Source organism: Mustela erminea, chromosome 4 (assembly GCF_009829155.1).
Source record: "Mustela erminea isolate mMusErm1 chromosome 4, mMusErm1.Pri, whole genome shotgun sequence".
NCBI lineage: Eukaryota > Metazoa > Chordata > Mammalia > Carnivora > Mustelidae > Mustela > Mustela erminea.
Genome location: NC_045617.1, coordinates 2,643,051 through 2,657,060, shown reverse-complemented (window position 1 = coordinate 2,657,060; position 14,010 = coordinate 2,643,051).

Sequence of the window (14,010 nt, the reverse complement as noted above, 5' to 3'; positions counted from 1 at the left end):
ACAATTTGTTACTTAAACTGTAACCCCTGGAGGATTTTACTAGTTACCAAGCACATTTAGATACGGCCTTAAGAAATACATATACTGGCAGCAGGTCTTTGGGGAGAAAAGACGATGTACGACCCTGAAGCTGGGCAGCTGGGGATACCTGGCTCGCTCAGGGCGGAAGGCTGCCCCCTCACAGAAGCCAGGCAGCCAGGAACACCCGGGCAGCCGGGAACGCCCGGCCTGCCCAGGGCGGAAGGCCACCTGCTTCAGGGAAACCGAGCACCCGGGAACACCTGGTCAGCTCAGGGTGGAACTTCCTTAGTCATTATCGCTCCTTTCTTTGAATGTGCTTGTTTAACTTTAAACTTGATATTCCTTGCTTGTCTGCAAGATGGGTAACGTTTGACCTTCATCAGTCCTTCTGTTGGCCCTTGTTTCTATCCAATAAAAGTGAGACTGTGGCGTTGCTCGGGGCAGCCGTCCTTTTCGACTGTTGTCCCCTGCGCCCAGTCTTTTGCAGCTGACTTGTTTGTGCCGGATTCTTCTCTCGTCGCCGACCGGAAGCGGCAGGGGAAAGCGGGCCGTGCTCCGAGCACCCGGATGTCACAGGGTTGGGGTTCGCGGCCTGCACACAGCGTGTCCAGGGCAGTGGTATTTATAGGACGGTCGAGTCCCAGGGTGGGTGCCCCTTGCAGGGGATCAGGCAGGCAGATCTGTGATGCCTCACAGGGTCGAAGAAATCTATATGGTAGTAGACTACGTACATTTTTTTCACCTATCAAAATCATTTGGGGCACCTTGGGGGGCTCAATTGTTGGGCGTCTGTCTTTGGCTGGGGTCATGATCCCAGGACCGCGTTGGGCTCCCTGCTTGGTGGGAAGCCTGCTTCTCCCTCTCCCACTCCCCTCTGCTTGTGTCTTTATCTGTTGCTGTCTGTCTGTCAAGTAAATAAAACGTTAAAAAAAAAAAACACTGACACGTCACATATTTTCTGGAAATTGGGGTAATAAAAACCGTTTTGTCCATTGGGAAGGACTATTGTGATGACAAGAGGCAACTTTTGAGGCGTAGTTACTGGATGAGAACGTGTTCTATAGACAGGTGTGCTGTTTCGTCCGTCTGCCCACTTGTACTCCAGCCCAGCACCCGCCTTTCCTTGGTTCCAGTCCAGGAGGCACACAGTAGTCTGATGGCTTCAGCAACTTAAAGGATGTAGTAAATGCGTAAGCTGAGAAACCCGGGAGTTCAGTGAGAATTGGGGACACTGGCACTCCGAGGCCGGTGCACCGTCAGAATATGAATGTGTAGTGTCTTGCCAAGTTAACTCTTGGGTCCTACCTGTCACGAGTCCTTCATGCTGCCCCCCAGGCTTGGTGAAAGCTTTTGGATTAGCAGCTCCCGTCCCCGTCCATTTTCCTCCAGGCTCACTGTTCCCACACCGTTCTACAGACGTTGCAAAGAAAGTTTCACAGGCAAGGAATCTTCACGTGGCTTGGCACTTCAGGAATTTCCTAGTGACTACATGGTGGCGGACGAAGGAAACAGACATCCCTATTCCGCATTCCCTACTGATAGGAGCAGTTTAGGCCACAACCACCGGAGGACACCAGACCCAGCCACTGGAAGGGGACAGGAAACTAATCACAAGATGCAAACTGTCGGCCCAGATGGCTCGGGGCTGGTGTTTGGGGAAAACAGGCCTGCACGCTTCGTTATGAGCATAGGCAGCTTTCCGCAGCGCTTGTGTTCTTGGCAGCCTCGGGAAAATGAAGCCCCTGGGGTGGAGGGGACTTCTTGGTTCAAGGTACTTAGGAAACATTTGAATCGGACAAGGTTAATTTTTTTTCTGCAGCTCTTCTGAGAGCCTTTACTTAGCTCACAAAAACTGTGACCGCATGAACAAGGCTTACCCGATTTCCTTAACCACGGAGCCCTTTTGGAAGGAGCGTCTTGGTAGAGCTGGTGGTCCGGGGGCTCCAGTGGCTAGGCGCCCTCCCAGCCAAGGGTATGCCCAAGAAAGAAACCGGACCTTCAAATCAGGTGACTATGTCCTACCTCCTTTTATTTATTTTTTAAGATTTTATTTATTTGACAGACGGAGATCACAAGGAGGCAGAGAAGCAGGCTCTCTGTCAAGCACAGAGCCCGATCCAGAACTCGATCCCAGGACCCTGAGATCGTGACCTGAGCCGAAGGCAGAGGCTTAACCCACTGAGCCACCCCGGCGCCCCTTCCTACCTCCTTTTATTTAGCTGCCTGCCTTTGGCAAGTCTCTAAAAACCCCTAGGCTTCATTTTTTTTGTCTATAAAATTGAAACAGTGTCACGCCATACATGTTGTTGAGTTTCTGTGGGAATTGCCAGGAGTAACAATGGGCAAGGTCCCCGGTGGCCACCAGAGAGCCAGAGACTCAGTTACCTTTCAGTGTCCCCACCGCCTTCTGTCAGCTGCTTCCTGTCAGCTCAGGTGCTTTGCTTTTTAATCAGGGAGAGAGTGTAAATATTGCGCCGCCGTCAATCCTCCAAGCACTGTTGACTCTGTCTGAGGACAAAGGGCTGAGATGTTATCTGTTCCTCTCTGCCCTTGGAGAAAGGTCAGAGGTACCCCAGCTCTCTCTAGGGCCTCACCTCAATATCTCCCCACAACTGTTTGTTTCTGAGTGTGGTGGAAACCATGTTGGGGGGTGCGTATGACAGGGAACGTGGGATGCCTTCACCTTGACCTTCCACTCTCCGGTTGAATTCTTCTTTCCCTCTGGTCTCTTGGCTCAGGGGAAGACCCTGTACCCAAGCATCCCCTCTAGGGAACCAACTACCTCTCAGGCAACAAGGATTGCCCTGAGCCAGCAAGTCCCCGTGGGTGACTGAGTCTGAGACGATGATCAGTTTGACCTTCACTGCCCCCCCCGCCGCACATAACCGCCCGTCTTTGCCCCACATTTTCCTTATATAAACCTGGAAATGTTTTTGGCACTTTGGAGCTAGCCTTTGAGACACAAGGTCACTTTTTTCCGAGCATTGGCCTCGGAAAACATCCCTTTCTTCTTCCATAGCCACTCGTGTCTCTGCTTTGGATTTTGTCAGTGACGACAGCAGACCTGGCGTGTTTGGGACCCTTGGAGCCAAGCGCTCCTGCACCCCTGTGCCCCGGCTACAATGGCATCAACAGGAATGGAAGCTCCCATCTCTGACTGCAGACTTAGTCCGCGACGGGAGCCAGCCTGCCTTCTCCGCAGCAGCGGGATGGAGCCTGGATGAGCCCTTGGGTTGTGACTGCAAAAGCCTGGAAACTCCTCTGATCTGCCCTGACACTGGCTGAAATTCTGCCTTTGTGAAGAGGAGAGGGAGAGGGGCCGTGTTGACAGAAAAGGAAGCCGTGAGGAGGGGCTTCCCCTGGCTAAACCCAGGACAATTTGCGTGTCAGAAAGAACAGTGACTACAAGCCACAGAGACTCTTCTTCCCCGTGATCCTCAAGGGAGAACAAAAGGAGCAACAAAAGACCACGGAATGGGAGAACATTCCTGCAAACCACGTATCTGATAAGGGACATGCACCTGAGATTTGAAAGACACTTACAGCCGGTAGCACAGAGACGACCCAGTCAAAGTACAAGCAAAGGACCGAAGAGAGAGTTCTCCGAAGATACACACATGGCCACAGAGCTCATGAAAAGATGCTCGTCAGGGGCCGCGAGGGAAATGAGGAAGCCTGAAGGAGACACCGCTTTACACTCCGCAGAAGGGCAGCGAATGGAGCCCAGCCGGTGTCCGCGAGGGGGCAGAGGAAGGGGCCCTCGCGGACTGGAGCGGCGACCCTCGAAGTTCTTCCCACGACTACACGCGCGGCTGCGGCGGCCCCGGCAGCCCCTCTCCCAGAGCCCCACCCGCGGGGACTGAAAACATGCGGTCACGCAGCCCTGGGGGCCAAGGGCTCACAGCAGCACGGTAGGTAACAGCCAGAAAGTGAACACAACCCAAATGTCGGATCAGCTGACAGAACACAAAAGATGTGGAATAATCATACAACGGGATATTGTTACTACGTTGTTGTTGTAGAGATTTTATTTATCTATTTAATTGGCAGAGAGAGAGAGAGAGAGCGAGAACACAGCAGGAGGATTGGGGGAGGGAGAAGCAGGCTCCCCGCCCAGCTGTGAGCCCATGCGGGGCTCGATCCCAGGACCCTGGGATCTTCACCTCAGCCGGAGGCAGACACTTAACATCTGAGCCACCCAGACACCCCACAATGAAATATTATTCAGCAATTAAAAGCAACGAGGTCCTGGCACGTGCTACCACAGGGATGGACCCTGCAAGCACTGTGCTTGTGGGTCCTCGAGGCACGGGGGACCACATGTAGTACGACGCTGCTCGTATGAAATGTCCAGGGCGGGCACATGGAGGGATCCAGTGGATGCTCGGGGGGCTGCTAAGGGCGGGCGTGGGTACGCAGCCCGGGAGATGAGAATGCTCCCACATGCGTTGTGGTGACGGCGGTACGGCTCTGTGAATGTGCTCGAAACCATCAAATCGTACACTTTAAAGGGGGAAATTGCAGGCTGTGTGAATGGTATCCCAGTAAAGTTATTTTTAAAAACTGAACGGTTAAAAAAAAAAAAAGACCCACAACTTTAAAAAAATGCACAGGAAAAAAAGCTAATGACATAAAAACCTGAAACTCTGTCATAATTGGTTGGGTCCGTGATCAAAGGAGCGAGACTGATACAAAGCGAAGGTCAAGCAAAGCTTTATTTCGCGCCAGCACCGGAATCACACCCACCGGCCGGGGCCTTCTCTGACCGAGAGAGCAACAACCCCCCAGCTTCACAGACGAGCTTCTATAGAGCAAAGGCCCTGTGGTGAGCCTGGCCAATGAGATCATCTCCACCTGACCTGACCCGACCTTGCCTTCCGGGCTCGGTTATCTCCACCCGACCTGACCCGTCCTTGTATTTGGGCTCTGTTATCAGGGACTGGTCGACTGTATTTTACTGTTTCCCCAGACTTGCTTTTAAGTAAGTTCCTTGGGTAGGTGAGGGGGTCAGGGTCAGTTTAAGTTTTACTGCACAAACAACAAAATGTCTGTTTAACCGAGATGGAGTCGCACCGGCTGAGTGGGCGCCTACAATAATTACCAAAAAAGCACCAACTCTTGGTCACTGAAGGGAAAGAAGCATTTACCTGTGGGAACGATTTCAGACAGTCCTAGGGATGAAGGAAAGCTCTTCTCCTGAGGATAAGTTCAGCGCATAAATACAAAAGAAGGTTAGAATTAAAGGACGCGGGTCTGCAGTCCCTGAGGAAAGGGCGGGTCCAGGAAATCCTGCTGAACGGTCCTGTCGGAGAAGAGGAGTACCTCCTGCTCTGATGCCTCCGCCAGGAAGGAGCCACCCCGCCTGGAACCCCAGTCCAGTCAAGCAGGCGGGGAATGAAGGGATCGAAAGAAGGAATCCAAGGAAGGGGGGACGAAGTCACCAGGCGAGTCCCGCACTAGGGCTGCCCTGAGCCCCTCCCGCGCGGCCGGCTGTGCGGGCAACCGGACTGGAACTGTACATGGAGTCACACGCAGAGCTTTACAAGCAGACACACAATTAAGACTAGAAAGAGGGGCGCCTGGGTGGCTCAGTGGGTTAAAGCCTCTGCCTTCAGCTCAGGTCATGATTCCAGGGTCCTGGGATCGAGTCCCACATCGGGCTCTCTGCTCAGCGGGGAGCCTGCTTCCTCCTCTCTCTCTGCCTGCCTCTCTGCCTACTTGTGATCTCTTTCCATCAAATGAATAAATTAAAAAATAAAAAAAAAAGACTAGAAAGAAATAGGTGGGGATACTTTTAATGCTATAGTCTAGCCCAATACATCAAAATATTATTTCAATATATATTCAGTATAAAAATTATTATTGAAATGTTTTATTTTCTTCTTTCCATACTAAGTCTTCAAAATCTCGTATGTTACACTTATGATTCATCTCCATTCAAATGCTCCATTTTCTTCTTCTTTTTTTAGAGTTTATGTATTTATCTTTTTTAGTGGTCTCTGACGTAGGGAAGACCTTAGGGTTCAAGGCCAATGGCCAAGGAAGAATTTTTTTTTTAAGATTTTTGTTTATTTATTTGACAGACAGAGATCACAAGCAGGCGGAGAGGCAGGCAGAGAGAGAGAGGAGGAAACAGGCTCCGCACTGAGCAGAGAGCCCGATGTGGGGCTCGGTCCCAGGACCCTGGGATCATAACTGGAGCTGAAGGCAGAGGCTTTAATCCACTGAGCCACCCAGGTGCCCTCCCAAGAAAGAATTCTTGAGATGTCTTTGATGCAAAAAGGTGGTTTTATTAAAAATAAGCACAGGGGGCACCGGGGTGGCTCAGTGGGTTAAGCCTCAGCCTTCGCCTCAGGTCATGATCTCAGGGTCCTGGGATCGAGCCCCGCATCGGGCCCTTTGCACGGCAGGGAGCCTGCCTTCCCCTCTCTCTCTCTCTGCTTACTTGTGATCCCTCTCTGTCAAATAAATAAATAAAATCTTTTAAAAAATTTAAAAAAACAAATAAGCACAGGGACACGACCCGTGGGCAGAGAGAGCTACACGGGGTTCATGGGGCGCGGCCCCATTACATATTTTCAAGCTCGGAAAGGGTTAAGGATAGCACAGACCTTCAGGTCTTTTGACAACAACGTTTCCAAGATCCTAATGGGGGGGCCCTAGCTGTTGTTGGAAAAGGTCATTTATTACTGTTCCGTAAACCCTCAGTCATGAGACCGTTCAGCTGCCAATTAGTGGGTCATATGCTTGGAGGATGGTTGCCAACATGTACCTTGGGGGGCAGAAATAAAGGAAGTTTCCAAAGGAATTTTTATGCATTAAAGTAGACTCATAGGATATGGGAGGTCTGGCTGAAACTGGCTTTTGCCCTTAAAAAAGTGTTAACATGGAGGCAGCTGGGTCCCTAAAGCAAGGTCACTCTGTCTGTTTCAAGAACTTGTCAATGGGCTGCAGGTAGTAAGGACATTTAATACATTTTCTTCTTCCTTTGTTTCCCACATTAGTGTCTGTCCCAGAAAATGGAATACCCACGTTTTCAATACGTATCACACAGTGGAACAAGCAATAAGATAAACATCAGTGTCTTGTTTTAAAATTCCATAAACCCCCGATTCCAGCTAACAAGCCGGAGCACTGTCTGTCGGGACAGAAGTTAGTTTACCCGCCCTTAGCTGCCGCTCGAGACTCAAAGACAGGCTCTCCGAGGGGGGCTTTCCAGGCCCCGGACTGGCAAAGTTTCTACGTCTGAAATCCTGCTGTTCATGTTAGATCTGGTTTCCTCCTGGGGCTGCTCTGTGTGTTTCAGATCAGTTCACTAGGGTGACTTTGTTTAAACTAAATGATGTTTCCAACAGAGGAAGGATTTGCACATATTCTGCGTATATAATGTCGGCTTAACATATCTGTCTTGGAGACGAGTTTTCTGCATCACGAACTGCGGTTTCTCCTCCCCACCCCACCCCCCCGCTCTTTTCTACACGTGGGCTGTTGTGAGTCTCCCCAGCTTACATCCCGGATTCCTGCCTCTGACCTCCCAGTCCCGGCAATGGTCGCCTCTCTTTTACCTGAAGGACCCGTGGCCACTTCCCACAAGGGCACCTCTTCCCAGGGGGAAGCCCGTGACGGGGGAACTTGAGCTCTTGGGACCGTGTCTAGACTTGAGTTACACGTTCTCTACACGGGATGTCAGTGCCGGAGATTGGGACGTCAGGCGGACCGTGGCCCGTGTGGTCCGTGTGACGTGAATAGCCCGGGAGCGTGATACTGTCACACGGTGGAGGCAGAGACATTAAAACGCAGAACGAGAGCAGGTTGGGTCTTCAGAAAACTGTCACCCACAGAACTGGTTGACCTCAGCCCGGGTTAGGCTTGTTGACATGGCCTCAAAGGAATGTCCCTGTGGGTCCGGCTGGAATGCGGTCCTAAGTGGCGTATCTGAAAGCTAATATTTGGTTGTCCTTGTCTGTCATCTGTGACCTTGTTCTACACTTAAACGGAGAAGGTGCAGCTTTACCGAATTCCCCGTCGGTCAAGTCAACGCCAGCATCACCAAATCATTAACCTGAAGGGCACATTGCCTGTGTTGGCAGTAAATTTTCTGGATGTTTCCACCAAGGAAGAATCGTCCTGAGTCCCATGTGTGAGTCTGGAGCCCCTCTCCAGGAGCAAGCAGCGTGCCCCGTCGAGTGCAGGAGGCCCCGAGACTTCTGTGAGGTCCCCTTGGTGGAAGGACCCGTTGTGTCCTCACGCCGCTCACGATGGCCCAGTCAGCCTGAACCCTGGACTTCCTGGTGCCGGACGGCACGCATTTCCCTGCGGTCCCACAGCCGGGGTACCATGTGTCGAAATTGTTTCCCGGCGATGTTTGGGGTGGGTGGGAAGCAGGAGGAAGGGAAACCCAGCTCAGATCGGGGTGGGCTCCCACACTTGTCTCCATGCTGTTCCCCAGTTTTGTGCCGGGAACTTTGCTGGCTGGTTGTTGACGAGTGCGTCCGGCGTTCAGGTAAACACGGGGACTCTACCAAGCTCATGTTCCAGCAGGACAGGCAGAGAGAGAGAGAGAGAGAGAGAATCAAGGCAGGTCGCGCCAAGGGCGAGGAGGGAGTCCAGGGAGGGACAAGTCCCCGCAGGACCGCGCAGGGCAGGCTGCCCTTCGTGTGGGACCGTCAGAGTCTCTCAGAGGCCGGAGCAGCCCTTGCAAGGCCCGGGAAGGGTGTCCCCGGCAGAGGACACAGCAGAGCAGACCAGGGCTGCCTCTGTCCGCCCCTCTGTCCAGGTCACAGCAGGGGGTGTGTGTGAGCAGTGGGGGGTCAGGCACAGGTGTGTGGGGTGAGCAGTGGCCCAGACCCCCAGCCCTGTCCCGTGGCCTCGGGGCCGTGTTCCCTGACCCGCTGGGTGGGAGTGACAAGGGAGCCCCTTCTTAGAGAAGTAAGAGCTGTTGAGAGGGGACACCCGTCCTGCCGGCAGGAGACCAGTGACATCAGAAACCCACCAGCTGGTTCCGACCCAGAAACACAGCTGTGGAGGCGCGGCGGGCTGAGGTCTGTCTCCCCAGATTCACACTTTAAAGGCCTGTGCCTGGCGGGATGGTACTGGGGACCTTTGGGGGTGATTAGGTTGAGGGGATCATGAAGATGGGCCCCTTACGGGAAGATCCCAGAGCCTTGTATGACCAGGAAGCAGGTCCCTGCCTGACCCAGAAACCCCGGACCCTCGACTCAGACGTGCCCCCCCTGAAGCATGAGGAAGGCCCCCGCCGTCAGCCCCGACTCGACTCAGCTCTGCGGCCCGAAGTGCCCCAGACCCAGGGAAGGAGACCAGGCGTCTCCAGGTTCTCGGCTCCTGCCACGCAGCCTTGTGGGTCAGGCTTGGTAGGATCGTGGTGTGGGCGACTGAGGGGTGGTCCGGGCTCCGGGGGACCAGGGCATGTCCGGGCACCACACCACCGTGCTGGGGAGCTTGTCTTTCCTGCACGGACTGGAGATTGAGGGAGGCTACAGCGAGTAGGGCTGCTTCTGTTCCTACCCAGCAAAGTGCTTCTTTCTTTTCTCTGGGCTTTTGGGCTCTGCCGGAAGGTGTTTCCCGGGGCACACACGTGGCTCCCTCCCGCTGACCCAGCAGATGCCATACGTAACCCGCAGGCCAAGGGGTGTCACCATCGAGTGGTCTCAGTGGGTGAACGAGAGAACTGGGCTCTTGGCTACTCTGGGGGCAGGAGGAGGTGCCCCCCACGGCCCATCCACTGGGAGACGGGGGCCGACGAAGGCACAGCCCCCTAGATACACGGATGGAAATGAAGACAGAGGTCCCCAACCGGCTGAGACGCTGGCCGGGGGACAGGAAGGGGGAATCAGGCGTGAGGGAGGCAGATGGGGACGCCACCAGCTCTCTGCCGACTGCCTCAGCGATGTGGGCTGTCCTAGCTCTGTCTCTGCTCGGGCTGCTGGGACAGACGGCCACACCGGAGGCTTCAGCAACAGACACTGACTTATCACCGTTTGGGAGGCGGGAGGTCCCAAGTCAAGGCGTGGGCAGGGCTGGTTTCTTCTGAGACCTCCCGGCTCGGCCACAAGGCCATCTTCTCATGGTGCGTCCACACCCTTGGCCCTGTGTGTGTGTCTACCCCTGGGTCCACATCCCCCCTTTTTAGAGGGACATCAGCCATCTTGGGTGGGGACCCAGCCCAAGGACCGCATCTTAACTTGACAGCCTCCCTCCAACAGGGCACACGGTGGGTCCTGCGGTCCCTCTAACATGAGAATCTGGGGGAGGACACACTTGAACCCAACACACTAACAACCCACAGCTTCTCCTGGGTTTTATCCTGACTCATTTCCCATCGCCCCTCCTGTGTCCCGGTTCCTGTAAGTGCGTCTGTGGATGGGGCTGGGCTTTACCGGAGGCGCAGACGTTGCCTCACCATCTGGGCTGAGGCCGGAGCCCCTGGGAGGGCGTCATCCCCGGGAGGTGAGCAGCGGAGACGAGTCTGGTGCAGGGCGGTAGTCGCTGCAGGGCGGGTGTCTCCGCCTGCAGAGCCGCACACGGTGGGGCCTCAGCTCTTTCTGCTTACACGGGCTAGAGCGGATTCTCTTGTGTCTAAGTCTCCCCACTGACACACGAGAACGGCGGCGTCTAGCGGAACTTTCCGTGATCGTGGACATGGGCCAGAGTCTCTGCCATCCATCGTGGGAGCCCCGGCCTCATGCGGCTGTGGGACACTTGGAAAGGGGCCAGTGCGGCCAGGAACTGAAGTTTGAAGTGTACTTAGTGCTAAGTGTGAGTGTTAATAGCCGAACGTGGGCTGGTGTCCACTCCATTGGACAGCACAGCCTCAACGGCAGGCGGGATGTGCCTGCAGACAGACCAATGACACACGGCGGCCAAGGTCATGGGGGGCTGGGGCCAGGTCAGAGAGCCAGACCTGCTCTGAGAATGGCCATGCTGGAGGTTTCCTTGGACAGAGTACGGTGATAGCGGCATCATTGTCTTTTGATAGAATTTTGAGCTGCAAGGTTGAAAAGGGGTTTGAGAAGGGACGTAGCAGCAGGAAGGCCAGGCAGGAGGTGACCACAGAGGTGGAGGTGAGAGCAGGGACCAGCAGGGAGTGAAGACCCAGGACTGCGAGGGGCGGGAGGCGGGCCCCGGAACAAGGATCTCCGGCTGTGGCCTCCGGAAATGCTGTGTGGGAAAGTGTTGCAACCGAGTTCAGGAATCTGGAGAGGCAAGTGTGTGTCTGCGGGGAGCTGATATGCAGCTCCTGCGGCGGCCAGTGAGCCCCGCAATCACACGGGTGGCCTGGGCCCTGTGGGGGGCGCAGGAATGAACTTCGGGGATCCTCCTCACGTCTCTGAGGCCACCTAAGCCACTGGAGGACGCCAATGCCCTATTTAGAATCTCATGCGGCCCCAGCTCAATACCTTACCTATTTGTGTTAACAAATCACTTTTTGTGCCAGGCCCTGTGCTGAGCCCGGAACAGAAAGAACACTTCTTCATCGGTGTCCTGGGCGGGAGGAAATGCAGACACCCGAGTTCCCGACAATGGTTACTCCTGTCATACCGGCTCTCTGGGGAACAATGAGCTCTAGAGAAGATTTATGGACACATGGCCCAAGCTGGCCTGGAAAGGACAGGCAGCGGTGCCTGGGTGGCTCAGTGGTTAAGCCTCTGCCTTCGGATCAGGTCATGATCTCAGGGTCCTGGGATCGAGCCCTGCATCAGGCTCCCTGCTCAGCTGCTTCCCCCCAAACCCCCACCCTGCCTGCCTCTCTGCCTACTTGCGATCTCTCTGTTAAATAAATAAATAAAATCTTAAAAAAAAGAATATTAAAAAAAAAAGAAAAGGATAAGCAGAACCCTGATAATGGAAAGAAACGCTCGTGACCAACAATGCACCCAAGGCAACCTACAACATGTGGCACAGGCAGCCGAGCCGATGGCTGGGTATAGACAGAGCTGTGGTTAAAGCAAGTGCGAAGTCCTTTCAGGGACAGAGCTGCCTGGTGCCCGGCTGTGCATTTGATGGCATACCCGACCCACTGTGACTCCATCAGGCCCAGAAGATGGCCAAACTGCCTCTCCATTTCCTGCAGGATGAACAGAGTCCTACCGAATTAGAGTTCTCCGGAGAAACGGAGCCAGTGGGAGGGATGTTTCCATCTCTAGCTACATCTCTGCATCTATCATTGATCAATCAGTTGATCTATGTGTAGAGGGAGAGGGAGAGACATTCATTTTTAGGAGCCGGCTCAGCCATCACGAGGGCCGGCAGGTCCGATGGGCACAATCGGAGCTGCGGGCTGCGCACTAAGTGTTGGTGTTGACAAGCGGGTCTGACAGCTGGAGACTCAGACAGGGTTTCCATGTCGTCTTGGGGAGAATTCCCTCTTGTCTGGGAAACCGTAGTCTTTGCTCTCAAGGTCTTCGTCAGATTGGCTGAGGCCCAGGACATCTGAACTGCTTTACTCGAGTCAACTAATTGTAAGCAGTGATCACATCTGAACAATCCGTGAACATTAATCCCATCTAGTCCACCAACAACCAGACCAGAGTATGAGTGGATCCACGGGCACCGCCGTGCGGGGCGCCGTCTTCCCCAACTTACATGGGGGTCCCGGAAGGAATGAAGGCATGAAGTCTGGACACCACTGGAACCCTAGGGGTGTGGAAGCCCTCTGGCTTCCTTTCTTCTAAAACGTCAGGAGAGTTGCCTGTCGGGGGCTGTGAGGCCAAAATTCAATATTTTGTCATTAATCATCTCAAGGGTTTAGAGTCTAGATTGTCGCTGCTGCTCATATCAATGCCCGCTGGGCTGATTTTGAACTCTTTCGGATGTCTGCTAGTGGGGGTATCTTGTAGCAAGGCTACACATGTCGTTGGCAGCTCTCGGTGTGGAGTGGATGGTCACACTCCCCACGCAGATGCCACCTGGCAGCGGCAGGGGCCAGCAGCAGCCCGAGGACAGAGCGAGGGGATGGGAGAAGCAAGACCTTACCTGCAGACCCACTGGCGACCACACAGAGTCCGGGAATTATTGTTAGCCTAGAAAAAGATTACACTTCATAAAACCCATGTTTATTCAAAAAAATCTATTCAGAAAGTCTGGAAAGCGTAATAAATATCTGTATAGTGGCCGCCCATCTCAAACGTAAAATACAAAGCGTGAACATAATGACCTATAAACACAGACGCGGGCTTGTAAACAAAGTGCCGAGTCGGGTCTGGGTCGGAAGCTCCTCGGGCCACCAGCAGCGGAGGGTCCGCGTCGCCCACGGCTCTGCCCGGGCTCTGCCAGCCCACGGCTCTGCCCGGGCTCTGCCAGCCCACGCTGGGTGCTCCTCCTTCCTCTCCACCGGGGAGCCGCGGTGTCCTTTCCACTGGAGAATTTTAAGGACTCTTGGAGAGGTGAGGGGCAACGAAGCCATGTGGAAAGGAACACGGAGTGCAAATCAAGTTCATCATGTGCTTGAGAGAATCAGTCAAGTGTGAGGCCAAAGTCTCACCGCGCCGCTGCAGGAGCAACACCGTTTCATGACCAATACTGGCTACCGTGGAGCACTGTCATCGTTTAACACGTCGGACAATCTTCCGGGCATCAACACACACAAGGTTAGGTTAAAATCACGGACAATCTGACCTAAGGATACAGAAGAAACCTCACTCTTGCCCAAATTTGACTTGGGGATGGCATCCGGTAGAGCCCGCCTCCCGCCGGGGTGAGACAGGTGTTCCTGTCAAACGGGGGAACTGCAGGGGGGTGAGACCACAGTGGCCTCCCTGGGGGGACCGCGGGGCGGTGGGGGAGGAGGCCTGAGGGCCAGGGCTCCGTTTTCTCACGAGAGTCTGTGGGGCTGTGATCCGGCGGGGAACAGTTCCATGGTCTGTGGGGCTATTATCCAGAGGGGGATGGTCCTACGGTTTGTGGGGCAATGATCCACAGGGGGATGGTTCCGCGGTCTGTGGGCTATTATCCGTAGTGTGGATGGTTCCA